The sequence below is a fragment of the Triticum urartu genome, unplaced genomic scaffold, assembly GCF_003073215.2.
Source record: "Triticum urartu cultivar G1812 unplaced genomic scaffold, Tu2.1 TuUngrouped_contig_6437, whole genome shotgun sequence".
In the NCBI taxonomy this organism is placed as follows: Eukaryota; Viridiplantae; Streptophyta; class Magnoliopsida; order Poales; family Poaceae; genus Triticum; species Triticum urartu.
Window position 1 is genome coordinate 1 of NW_024117200.1, and position 14727 is coordinate 14727.

Sequence of the window (14727 nt, forward strand, 5' to 3'; positions counted from 1 at the left end):
GTGACATGATATGGCCAATATCATATAGCTCCTTTTGATCTCCATCTTCGGGGCTCCATGATCATCATCGTCACCGGCATGACACCATGATCTCCATCATCATGATCTCCATCATCGTGTCTTCATGAAGTTGTCTCGCCAACTATTACTTCTACTACTACAGCTAACGGTTAGCAATAAAGTAAAGTAATTACATGGCGTTGTTCAATGACACGCAGGTCATACAATAAATAAAGACAACTCCTAAGTGGGCTGGGCCCATGCGCCTAGGGTTGGGGGGAACCCTAAAAGGGGCACCCCCTTGGCTTGGGGGGCAAGCCCCCTCCCCTTGGCTGTCGCCCCCCTCTAGATCTCATCTAGAGGGGCCGCCCCCCTTCGCCCTATAAATAGAGGGGTGGAGAGAGGGCAGTAGCACCACATCCAAGGCGCAGCCCTCCCCCTCTCCAACACCCCCTCCTCCTCCGTTGAGCTTGGCGAAGCCCTGCTGGAGAACTGCAAGCTCCACCACCACGCCGTCGTGCTGCCAGAGTTCTTCCCCAACTTCTCCTTTCCCCTTGTTGGATCAAGAAGGACGAGATGTCCCCAGGCTGTACGTGTGTTGAACGCGGAGGCGCCATTGTTCGGCGCTTAGATCGGAATCAACCGCGATCTGAATCGCTGCGAGTACACTCCCTCATCCGCGTTCTTGTAACGCTTCCGTGTCGCGATCTTAAAGGGTATGAAGATACACTCCCCTCTCTCTCGTTGCTAGTCTCTCCATAGATTGATCTTGGTGATGCGTAGAAATTTTTTAATTTCTGCGACGATCCCCAATAGAAACGTCCCCACAATATAGTTTTGTAGTGCTACTACTTCTGTTTACTACAACTGTGAGCATCAAAGCTTCACAATAATCTCTGACTAGTCAAGTGTCAGTGGTACTTATCTAGTTGAGTTTATGACAATCTTGACAAGAGGTTTTGCCCCTCACCATATATTAAAGAGTTTCCCTTTTGGTTAGTTGCTCAGCAGTGCTTTTAAGGTTTGCCAAAAATATCTGTACTTTTAAGGTTTGCCCACTCTGGCCCACCCAAACATACATATATTCATCTCCATCTGCTCGCCGGACCAAACCTTAGCCACTTCACATTCCTCTCCCCTCCATTCTCTCCCCATCACCAGTCGAGCAGACTATGAGTCCCACCGGGAACAGGCAGCCCGCTGTGGGATGGAGAGGATAAGGGCCATCGAGACCCGTATCGCGGCGGAAATGGCGGTGGCGGAGGCGGCTGATGCGACAGTGCAGGCAGCCGCAGAGGAGGAAGCCATCCGCACTTGCATTGTGAAGACACGACAACGGAGGAACACACGTGCCCTCGCCCGAGAGCAGAATCGGGCGGTCTATGCCATGGTCGGGCTGCCACCGAAGGAGGACAGCTCCGCGACGAGTAGATCTGGCTTGATCCCTACCGCGTCTCGACCGGTACTTCCGCGAGAAGGATGGCAAGGATGCCAGGAAGGGCAAGGTTAGTCGTGGATGATCTCCACCATAGCCAAACATGCCAAATTTTGATAGTTTAATGGCATGTTAGTTAGTGGTGATGGAGTAGTCGGACGATGTGTATGCATCGACGTAGTTGCATGAGTACTAGGGGTTGGGGCGCCACCTGGTGGCACCTCTTGAGAGGAATCTGGGTGGTGCCAGATTGAAAGCGCCCATTCCACTTACTTTCACGACAAATTTCGGAAGATCATTATCTAATGAATCAGTATATGTTGCAAGTTTCTGCAGTGGTAAGAAATCAGCATTCAACCAGGACAAAGAGAGCTCACACATACTCATTATCTAATGAATCAGTATATGTTGAAGTTTCTGCAGTGGTAAGAATTCAAAATTCAGTTGTGACATGAAGTGCTACACCAAAACAATAAGAGCACAACGACGAAAAGTTTAAAGGGTATTCAAGCTGAATGCTCAAATTAAAATCACCATGAAATGTGAGGAAAATGCCACCCGGTTCCATGTGGATTCTGCGACATGTCTTGCAAGTAACCATACCATTCAATAAGCCAGAAATTTTGTAGACATCAAGTGGAGTCAAAAAGTGCTTTCAATGCTAACCATCAGAGGAAGACAATCTTCAGCATGTCTCCTAAGAACAGAGAAACCACCACGGGTACTTTTATCCTTGCTAGTGTCCTGCAGAAGGAATGTATGATGACTTTCTCGAGTTCTTGTGGTTTAGGACCCAAGCTTGTGAGCTCACCTTACTAATTAAGGGGGTTCAAATCAGAAAATTAATGAACGTACATGTAGACAGAAACATGGAACATTACTAACAAAGAAGACAGCTGCTACATGAAACAGAACTAAACAGGACCACCGGACCATCTCGTAGAACATCTGACACAGCTTGTGACAATAATCAGGTTAACTCAAATAATCAGGTGAACCTGCATAACGCAAAGGTACATGCATTCAAATATTAGTGAGAAAACAAATATGTAAGTGCTAAATATTAAAAGGCTTACATTGTCGATATCACATATTCTAATTCTTTTTGTCAAATGGTGACGTATCAAGAATCCCATACTCCAAATGTCCATCGTACTGATATTATATGTGAAGAAAAGTACACAGGAAAGGACAAGGCTTTGTTACAAGGTATCTACCATTATGTTTCAGAAGAGTGTCATGTTGTAGCCCTCATTTTGAAGCTTTGCCTCAATAGTCTCAGACAATAAAGAAGGGTATTATGACTATTATGAGTAAGTCCTCTAGAATATCAACCACTACTGTGGGAACTGATGTGCAGATAATGGAATAGAAAGCAGTACTCTAATCTATGAGCACAAGAGTTACATAATATGTAGTATGCCTAAATCAATTCATTAAGAACTTAATTAGACCAGCGTACATTACAAGAGGTCCAAAAAGGCCAAAAGGGAGTGCGGGATGATGCTTCTGTATATTCATACATTTGGATAGTCAAATTGTAGGTGACAAGTAACAAAGGTAACACAGATATACTTAGCTTACATCATATGAGAAACACACAGAGGAGGGAATACGCACAGCATTAACACAAAGAAATCATTCTAGTAGAAGTTATAGAGAATCATGTATGTCATAGACCGATGGTTCCAGTGCTTGTGCGCAAGAAGCGATCTATTAAAAAAACTGCCCCATAACAAATCTAAGGCCATCACTACTTGACAAACTTCTTAACCACATATACCAAAACTAACATCAGCCATTTGTATCATTGAAATATAATTTGCCCCTGAAAATAGAAAACAAGAGCATAAAAAACCAGACTGTCAAGATGAACACGGGAAGATGCCAAATAGTGGAGAAAATAGTTAGCTATGTCTCCAAAATGAAAGGTGACAGTAAAACCGACAAGTTCAATGTACATCAAAAACTTATATATTGGCATAATTCTGCAGTATTGTTTGTTTGATCTTCAATTGTCAAAAATGACTTGTGCCTCTATACTAATTGTAACGTTCAACAGATAGGAAGCTTATTATTGTATAAAGCCTTATCAGTATATAACTGGATTGCACACAGACAGAAATGCAATGCACATCATGTGATTCCACTCCTTCCTCTTAGTCCAGCCCCCTCTTTTCCATAACTCTCTCTCAAATACACATGTCCTCCCTTGAGGGGAAAACATAAATTAGTATGAAAACCATAGATATGGAAAGGAAAAGGAACAAAACATGTATGGAATGTTGAAGCCATGCCTTCGTAGACCTGCTTCTAACTATAGTGCTATGTGTACAATTATTTCTTATAAAGAACAAGCCCACAAAAACTACAATATCATTGAATGTATTGTATTTGGAGAACCATAAGAGCAGATCTAGAAGAAAGCCTTTTCGCACCGGTATTTGCAGACAATATGAGGAACAGACACAGCCGGATGTCGAGAATGGAGAGCTGGTACCAAAGAGCATACCTCACATGTCTGCCGACGCAGCAGGCGCCTGCTTGAGGTGGTCCAGGAGCCTGCCGCCACCAAGGCTGAGCTAATCGGCATTGGCAGGGATGACGTGGTCAAGCTGCAGTGAGCGTGCCACCTTTCAAGAATAATGCATTTTCTTAAGAATGGATCTAACAAAACATGCTACAGCCAAGTACGCTGGTGCATATGAGTTGCACCCGGATCAACAGCATGCTTATCATAAGGGATTTAAGGCCGTTTCTTCCTTGACAAAATTTCATTCTTTCCAACTAAATATACCATACTTTGAAGAATGTCAATGCATTATATATCCAGTTCATGCTTTCTTCAAAATTGTATGAGTTGAGGGTTCATAATATGTACTAGTGGGCAAGGGTGCTCCGCCGCGCCAGGAAGTTACCCAGATGTTTGCTTGGCTTTTTTTTGAAAGGGAAGGTTGTTTGATTGCCTATATATTATTTAATTTCTATAAAAAGTATTTAGTTGTCCATCACTTTAATGAGCTGGTTTATTTAACAAATGTGGCATATTCTTAGATAGAAAACATGGCACATTGATAGGTGAACAACACCACAATAGTTCATTTATAGAGATCAAAATATACGATATCCACTGTCATTATCGGAAACAAATGTTCACTGCCATTGTCTTAAAGAGAAGTTCTCAGATGAAACTAAATTATAATATTATATGCCTAATTTAGCAAGTTACCAGCATGTTAGGCAGCTTTTGAACTGAATGCTTGCTCACAAGAAGTACTACAGTTTGTAAAATTCAGCCATTTCTGCATTACTATACCCTTGAAAACAGAAACCGAAAAAATATTTGCAACATGAATGTGTACAATTAGTCTTAAACAAAGAACATACATAATCTTCACAAGGTCCAGAGTGGCAAACCATGTGTACAGTTCTCAAATAAGACGTCGCGATATCATCACCGACTTGTTGTTCCAGCCATACATTAGAAATTCCATCCATTAGCATTTGACAACATGACTCAACGATTACCTTACCTCATCAAATCATCGTGACACCTTGTATCCTGCATGGTCAAGTACACCTTCTGATGGCAATAACAAATTCTGGATAAGATTAAGGAAAAATTAGCATGCTGATCTTTTCTAGAAAATAAATAAAATATGATTCCTTGGTCTTCAAAGAAAATAGAAATCATTTTTCATAATTCCAATATGAAACGACTTTATTTGTAGAAGTAAGAAAGGCAAGCAACTCAGCCAAATGGATGCGGTATATACATGAATACATACGTAGCAAAAGGAAATCATATATGCATGGGACATGGGCACAACACAAAAAAATTCTTTATGCATATTTCACATACATAACTAAAGTTAATGATCATCTCATGCAAAAACAGTCACTAATTAATTAAAACAATTCATCCAACATTATACTTCTAGTCTGATACAACTTGTACCGAGGATTATTGTAAGAGAGCACTTCTAGAATTATGCAGATATAAATTGTTTGACATTTATGTCAACAAACTACAAACCACCATGCATGTTGTCTGGTCAAGTTTTAACGGGATGATTGTAAAACGATTTACCTTCAAACTATATTGACAGGAAAATAGATCGGACTCAGCTTAATCTTTGACCTCGTGTAATTAGCACTTGGTCATTTGCAAAAACAGTTCATCTGGTTATATTTAGTACCTACAGAAGCGAGCATAGAAATGTTTGTCCTCACAAACAAAGAATAAGAATGCATGTGTAAGACCAATACTATAACTGGTTATCAAGAAAACTAAACAATAGAAGAAACATAAAATAAAGGATGGAAGATTGGACCTACCTGAATAAGAATGCCACAGGATACATCAGGAATTCCTTCTTTATGGCTGGCGCCCATAGAATTTCCAGAGAATGCATATTGACCAAGCTCATGCAGTCCTCGATAGAGCAAAAATCCAGGGACAACCTTCGTAACTAATATCCAACCACCTGAGTAGAAAATACAAACCTTGTTATCTGTAGTCATAACATGTAAATTGAATAGTAGATTACTGCTAAGTTAGCAGCTTACAGTGAAAAGTTCTATCCTACAGAAAAGGGAAAAGAAATGCCACCTGTAAGCCAGAGCCAAATATATAGATGGCCAAACATTGCAGCAGCAGAATAAATGAAAATTTTCACTTTAAGAAGGAATCTTGACTCAAGATGTTAGAGGTTTAAGTCACTGATTGTGGCTATCTTAACAGATGAAACGAAAGATGCCACAAAAGGCAAAAAACCAATCTGTAAAAGTATGTAGATGAGGAAAAAAATATGCCATAGTATTTGACTCCATCAAAAGGATCAATTTGGTTAGTTTGCTGCGGTAGTCTTGAAGCAGAGAGTAATTTGTTGCTGAGGTGTTGACTGTGGCTCCATTAATTGTACATTTCAGGAGTCTGGCAGGGCTGCTGTTAAGGTATCTGGGACTGGGAGAGCTACTGTCAAGGTGTCACACAGAGTTGTTTCTACTGCTAGTGTCGGGTTTTTGCCTCATGTATAGTGGAGCCTCGACATGGAGCTCAAGCCATTATGGCTGACAAGATGTGTGCTATCACGGGTCAGTTGAGCTATTCTACCGAAGATTGTTAGTTTCAGTACAATATTTTTATTGGTTTCAGTTTGCCGAACTTAACAGCCTTTAGCTACTCCCACCTTCCTGAGTACAAGACCATATGCAGTATTTAATGCTATGCTAGTGTTTTGTCTCAGCAGGAGTCTAACCAGAAAGACATGTGCTTGATTGCTATCCCTGCTGGTATCAATCAGAAGAAAAGTGTAGATGCCTTTATGAAGAAGGTACTTCGTTTACTACTTCTTTCAGCAGTAATTTGTCCATACAATTATCATGAACTCTTGAATGCTCAGTTTCTTGTAGATAACTTTACAGCTATATTGTTCCACTACGATGGGAAGGTCAATGAGTGGAATGATCTACCATGGAGCAAAAGTGTGATACACATCACTGCTTCTAATTAGACAGAATGGCACGACCTCTTTTTACCCTTGCACTGAACTAAGAGTCAGACCTTGACTATCTATAATTTGTATTGATCTGGTATCATTTAACTTCGAGATGACATCTACTCCCTCCGTCCCATAATATAATAGTGTCAAAACGCTCTTATATTATGGGACGGGTGGAGTATCTTTTAGGTGGTTTGCTAAAAGGTTCCTCCATCCTGCTGTCGTCTCGATGTACAAGTATATATTTCTTTGGGACGAAGATCTTGAAGTAGATAATTTTAACCCAAGAGGGTATATGTGTTGCATGAACCCTGGTATTGTTCTTAAACCTGTCATTTCCTATCTGTCATTAAAAAATATGCCTTGTGCCAAGGTATCAGTCATGGAATGTGTTCAGAGTGCAATGCATTCCGCACTTAAATCCTGGTCCAGGCAGCTACAGCCTACAAGTATAACAATGCAGTTTTGCCATTGCAGAATCAATTGTTGTGTGTTGCTGCCTGGTATGTGCTAGGCAGCAAAGCTATATCTGTTTTGAGAATGATGCAACTAATTTGTGTATTACATTCGGAATGTCGACATTGGAGTGTCTTGATTCTAGTGTTCTCCCCCCTAGATAATTTGATCTGTTGATTCTCTGTACCAATTTGGCTAACATTGTAATATGGAGCAGGTATTTGAATATAGTGAAATCAGAAAGGCTGGAGATATCTCAACTTGGTCCCGACTCTTATCTAAAATTCATCATCCGGTAACTGTTCGTAAAAAATAGGGAATTTCCACAGGTAGATTTTATGTAATGCAACGCCCTGTTTGCTTGACTTGAATTTTACAGAATAACAAACTAAGAATATATATAATTTGACGGAAGAGTCAGTTGGGCTAATAAAGATTGTTCAAGAGAAAGGGCCACCTTGTTCTGGGTATGTTTTCTTTCTTAAACTCTTTCTTGTGGTATTACATCTGCTTTCCTTGTTAACTAAATGTGTTAGTTACTATTTGATCTGGTGTAGACTGTAGCACACTAGCATTGTCTTGCTGCTTAATGACCATAGTACGCTAGCAACAAGCCCGCATCAGGTATGCACTTGCGTGAAAATTAGTTGATTTCAGATTGGTCGAGGGCATGGCACCGGTTTTCTCAAAATCTGCTTGGCATCTCATCCAGGTAAGGTTTGTATTTGAGTTTAGGTTTCAACCAAGTTGTAGACCTTTTATGTTGATCAGTCCCATATTTAACTTGAATAGCTCATATTTAACCATGTACGGAAAAGCACACAATACGCTGCCATGAGGGTGGATCTAAATAAATAGAGCGGTGACACACACAAAAATCACGAAGGTCCCCAACCCTTCCTAACCTGGTGGGGTCGATTGATTTAACAACTGAAAACTGATGATGCGCCGTATGAAAAACAAACTACCCAGATGCTCATACCTCAGACGAAGGGAGGGCCCAGCCCAATGGACAGAGGCTGCGATGGGGTGGAGACGGCAGCAGGACGTCCCAGAGACCAAGGGAGGAGAGGGGACGGCGCCGGCGGTGCGACGCTGCATCGACCGCCGTGCACAAAGAGGGCAGAGCTCGGGGAAGAGATGTCGGCGACATGTGTGGGGAGTAGGCACGGGAGCACCACCTGGAGGCCTCTCTCTTTCTCCCTCCTCTCCTTCTTCTTCTTCTTCTTCTTCTTCTTCTCATCTTCTCTCTCTCTCTCTCCTGCATATTGAATCAAGCGCGGCCGCCATCGCCCTCTGCCGGGGAAGCACGCCTTCGCGCGCGCGCACCTCAGATCTCGAGGTAGACGAGATGCGGGAGAGTGGGGTGGGGGTAACTAGCGCGGGAGGATGGAGGAGGAGGAGCATGGAGCCGGCTAGGGTTCGTGAGGGACGAGAGGATTGGGCGCACAGGGCATGGGAAGAGTCGGGCGCGTGGGAGGAGTCCTTTTCCCCCTCTCTCTCAGCTCTCTCTCACCCAATCGCTATCATCGTGCTTGATGACGTGTCTAGCGGGGAGGGATGGCCCTTAATGCACATCTTTATTGTTTTGGATGTATGGATTTGAGATATGATAAGTGAGATGTGTGGATGTGGATTGCATTATTTGAGACATGACCGATCAGTGTACGCGGGCGTTTGAGAGGCCGAATTTGCCGAACGTGACTGTAGATGTTCTTATGTTGTTAAATTTTTTTATGGGTACTTCTTTTAAAGGGCATCAGGCATCAGGCAAGCCGCTGGGCTGTTGATATGGGCCTTTAGTAGTTTCCTGGGCTAAACCACTAAAGGCCCATATTATTTTCTGGGGTCGTAAGAAGGCACGGCACCCCTGGTAGAGGATCCGGTTCCCAGATCGAGCTGCCACCTCCTGGAACGCCGCCGCCGGGGACGCTTGGAATCGACCGGCGACCACTACCCCCACAACAGGAGGCAATACCCTCTTCTCCTGACGGCAGGTAGCCCTCTCCAATCCCTGAAGCAGCAGCCTCTCCTCAACTTCTTGACCTGTTTTATTCAGATTTGATTTCTTCCATTAAGCTCCTGGATGCTGTCCTTGGCTGCTTGCTAGTGCTGGCTGCTGCTCTTTGAATGCCTGTAGATTGTACTAGTAGTGTACTAGTGTAGTACTCCCTTTATTCCACAATGTAGTGCTTCCTCTATTTCCGTGTTTCAACTTTGACCGTAAATCTAACTAGCAAGACCGATTGCGGCGGGAGCAAAAATTATATCAGTGAATTCGTATTCGAAAGAAGTTTTCAATTATATATTTTTTTTCTCCTGCCGTAGTTGGTCTCGTTGGTTAAATTTATAGTTAAAATTAGACCTCGGGAAGTGCAAGCGCACTATATTTTGAAATGAAGGGAGTACTGCTTTCTGCTTCATTTTAGGTGCTTCTTTTTGCTAGCTGAATGTCATCCTGCTCTTGAATGCTTGTGTTGCTGCTGTTGCTTGCTACTCATGTGTCATGTCATGCTGCTGTTGATCATGAATGATGAATGCTTGTTGTTTCCTGTTTCTACTGCTTGCTGTTAGGTTAGGTAAATATTGGGGTTCCGGCCAGACAGCCCACCACGCTTGTCGTGAGCTTGGTAAGCACGAAAGGCCGCATCTGAAAAAACAAGAGAAAGCTCGGAAGGTTCTCTCCTCTTCCCCCAAACCCCAGCCATGGCCGACCCCGCCGCCGTTCAAAACCGCGTGCCTGAGCCCTGGGCTGGCGCCGATGGAGAAATCGCCGAGGAGGAGTACGAGGAGGAGGAGGAGGAGGAGCTGGACGAGCGGGCGGCCGCGGCCCTCGAGCGGGAGAAGGTGCAGTCCGTGTTCCGGAGGCTCTCCTCGGACCTGGTGGGGATCCGCGTCCACGACGTCATCATCAGGGGCAACGCCAAGACGCGTGAGGAGCTCATCGAGGCGGAGGTTGCCGACCTCCTCCGCTCCACCACCACCGTGCAGGACCTGCTGAGCGCCGCGGCCGATGCCAGCGCGCGGCTCCGCGGGCTCGACGTGTTCGAGGCCGTCAACATCACGCTCGATGCCGGCCCGCCCGAGCTGCCGGGCACCACCAACGTCATCATTGAGGTCGTCGAGCCCGCCATCCCCATTAGCGGCAACGCCGGCGTCTTCTCCAAGCCCGAGGTGCGCTCTCCACTTGGTTCGATTTGTTGGTGATTGCACTGGATGATCAAGCTATGAGTTCAGTTATCGGTGTTCAACATGCAACTTTCACAACTATAGATTACCTTGTTTGTTTGATCTTGAGCACATTCTACCGATGTTTTCAAGTTTCAACTAGCTCAGAAAATAATACTAATGTTTCAACGTTTCTAACAGTTACTTTTTAAGTACGGAACAAAAAGCTGCATTTACTAAGGTTCAGTGTATGTTTCATTGTGCTCTAATCAAAATATAGTTTGGATGTATGTGTTTTGTTAAAAATAAGTGAACGCATTGTCATGAGTTTTGTTAAAATAATTGTTCTGTTGAGAAGTATACTTGGTAATTACCTTTACCCTATACTGAATACAAATACTTTAGTACAAATATAACTTTATAGGTCATGATGTTACCGAACCTATATTGTCGGCATCATAAGGGCAGGAAAAAAAAACACTGTTGTTTTTACTGCATGGCAATCTGCACTACTATTTCAGAGGTTATCACATCTGATGCATGAGTGTGTATTCATTACGTTTGTAGGCAAAAGCATGGTCACTGGAAGGGGCTGTTAAGTGGAAGAATTTGGCTGGCTATGCAGACATCTGGGATGCTTCAGTTGCATATGGTTGGGACCAAACAACAGAGGTTGGCGTAGGAGTCTCGCTGCCAAGATTTAAATCAATACCAACACCCTTGATGGCTCGGGCTTCATTGTTGTCACAAGATTGGATGAAGTTCTCATCATACAAGGAGCGTCTACTTGGTCTTTCATTTGGTTTGCTTTCAACCAGGCACCACGATTTATCTTACAACCTTACATGGCGTACCTTGACTGATCCGTCACGCCTCGCGTCAGCGTCCATCAGAAGGCAGTTAGGCATAACCTTCTATCTGCATTGAAATACACATGCAAGATTGATCAAAGGGATTCACATATCAGGCCAACAAAAGGATATGCATTTCTCTCATCCTCTCAAGTTGGTGGTCTTTGGGATAACAAAGGATTGAATTTTTTTCGCCAGGTCTGTTTTCAGCCTTTTCTGTCCCCCTTTTCACGATTTCTTTAGCACCAATCTATTTATTATTTCTCTTTTCCTTTTTATGGTTCCTCACAATAATGGAGAAGTATACGTGTCACATCCATTCTCATTATTATTATCTTATTGCAATATGGTGCTTTTGACTTTGCTTCAGGAGTTTGATGTTCGTGGTGCCTTGCCTTTTGGATTCTGGAACGCTGCTCTCAATGTTGGTGTAGGAGCTGGTGTTGTTTTACCACTGGCAAGAGGATTTATGAATTCGTCTACACCTGTGACTGATAGATTTAACCTGGGAGGTCACTCTTCTCCAGTTTGCAGCCTGGGTGGAATATCATCCTTGCTCGGTTTCAGAACAAGAGGGGTTGGCCCGACAGAAGCACGGAGGCTTGTCCCCGGCGAGTCGGAAGATGGTTCTGCTGCTGTTCCAGGGAGGGATTACTTGGGTGGCGATCTTGCAGTTTCTGCCTTTGCGGACCTTTCCTTTGATCTGCCTCTGAAGGTGTTTAGAGATGCTGGAATACATGGTCATGCGTTTCTCACTGCTGGGAATCTTGTGAAACTGTCGGAGGGCCAGTACAAAAACTTCTCGCTTGATGAATTCCGTCGTTCGTTTAGGAGTAGTGCTGGAGTTGGCATTATTTTGCCGACTAAACTGTTCCGGGTCGAGGTATGTTTCGATAGTCCTCTTCGATTTCCTTTGCACCAGATTACAGATCATGTGGTGTGCCTGCCTGCCTCCTGACTAACGAACTTGTTTTACTGCATTTGTTTCAGGTGAACTACTGCTACATTCTGAAGCAATCTCAGCACGACAGTGGAAAGACGGGAATTCAGTTCAGCTTCTCCTCGCCCTCGTAGAGACCTGCCACGTATCTATCCTACACTCCACGTGGCATCCCTTTTGCCTCGCCGACCGCTTCGCTCCCCCTTTGTGTTCTTATCTTTCTCGACGAGTACTTGCTGGACAAGCGTATTTGTGTTTTCAGCCTTGTTTTGGGCACCGAAGGAGCCTGGAATATCTTACGTGCTGTTCGGCGTTTTTGCACATCTTCCGGAAGAGTTCAGTTCGCTTCCCTTGTTAACACTAGTGATTGTCGTGGACATGCCTGTGTATATAACTTAAATACCGATGCTGCGATGGTGGATAAGAGTAATAATTTATGTGGACGAAAAATCCGTGCTACTGTGATATCACTTTGTGAGCCTATTTGGGAGTGTTGTGATCTTTTCCTTTTTTGTGTGTGTGGCTTGGATCAAATACGGCCCGTTTGAAACGCAGAAAATACAGCCTACAATCGTCTCTTAGAGCTCTAGAGCTCTGACTATTGTCTACAAATCTGCATAATTCGTCGCTCTAGAGCTCTGTCCTCGGCTCCTTTGGTGTTGGTGGGGGCGGTTTTCCTTCGGGGCAACGGTCGTTTGCTCAATATATGGAGCGTCATTTAAGAAAATAAAGGGTGATGGAGAAAAGGGGGTCATTGGTGACAAAAGAATCGCACGTCGGAGCTTGGCGGCTGGGGCAATTGAACTTTACAAACATTTTGAATACGCAAACATTTTTAAACATTTTTTAAAACATGAATTTTTTTTAAACAATTTGAACATTTTTTGAGTTGTGCGAACATTTTTTTAATTTTTGACAATTGGAAACATTGTTTTGATTGCATGAACATATTTCAGAAAAGACGAACCTTTTTTTGAAAGCGCGAACATTTTTCACAAAGATGAACATTGTTTTGAAAGCGTGAACATTTTTCAAAAATACGATCATTTTCCAAATTGTGAACATTATCTTGAAAACCGTGAATTTGTTATGAAATTTAGGAACATTTTTTGAAAATGTGACATTTTTCAACTTTACAAACATTTTGAAAACAGAAACATTTTTTAAAACACGAACATTTTCTAGAATTTATGAACATTTTTTGAAAACTTGAACATTTTTAATAACCCCAAAAGTATATTCATATTTGGGAACAATTTTGAATTCTAAACATTTTATAAAACCTCTGCATTTTGACGCATAATGCGTCAAATAGGAAATACCGTCAGGAGAGGGATGTTAGGGGGTTCTAACACGGGCTCGGGCAGCATCGTGGCCGACTTGCGCATCGTCACGCTTTATGGGGAAGGGCCCAACCCAATAGGGATAGCACATCCACCACTTTAAGAATCATCAACAAAAAAATCCGCCAAAACTCTATCTAAGTGTCATGTCGGTGAAACCGGTGAACCACACGAGTTGGTTAGATGTGTGGGGCACAAAGCTCATATTACCCTGACCCCCTTTTCTTGATCCAGTCTTTTCTTTGCTCGGTAGTTAGTCACACGTCATGCGACGACGACGCGACAAGAGGGTGATGAAACTGACAAACAAGGCCCACTATCAGGGGCAGAGAGAGGGAGAGAATTCCTTATTTGGCCCTGTCTTAAAATTTGCTTCTCTTTTTGGCCCCCAAAAAATGTTTTTTTTTCTTTTTTGACACTTAAACTTCATTTTGTTCCCTATGCGATACTTCCATCAGATTTAGCTAGTAATGGCATTAAGTCTAACATAAAAAGACATTTTTACCTCTAGTGTAGTATGTGACCAGATTATTCACATGCAAACAAAGAGCTTTATTGTAGACTGTAGTGTATAAATTTGTGCAGATTAATTTTGCGGGTGATAGTTTAGACCTCGACATGTCAACGGGGTGATGTCCCTGAGCTGTGTCCGCGCATCAATTTGCTGCACAAGCTCACGCCTCCATCGAGTAAAATGTCTCCATCCAATCGTTCCAAAAAAAATGTCTCCTCACTGCCATGTATATACACGAATCAGTAGGATAGTTAGGAGAGTATTCCATGGAGATCGAATTGATCCGATCGATTAAGAGCTAGCTTTTCCTGGTTCGCGTACACATGTGAGGTGCCGACTCGACGTGCGTTCACTGTTCAGGCAAAATCAATCAAGCTGCTAGTTTGCATGCTTCTTGTGCTAGCGTTGTACGTGCTCGTGCGTGAGCAACTGAGTGCCGGGCTCTCGCGGATCGAGCTGTGCAATGCGATTGGTTGGGCATTGGTGCATATGAATATTATAACGTGGAATCTCCAA

General features: G+C 43.2%; 2 pseudogenes; both read left to right on the top strand.

Annotated features, from left to right (window-relative positions):
* Positions 1 to 5950: 5950 nt before the first annotated feature.
* LOC125530612 lies at positions 5951 to 8115 on the top strand (annotated as a pseudogene).
* A 1162-nt stretch (positions 8116 to 9277) lies between these two features.
* On the top strand, positions 9278 to 12717 carry LOC125530613 (annotated as a pseudogene).
* The last annotated feature ends 2010 nt before the right edge of the window (positions 12718 to 14727 follow it).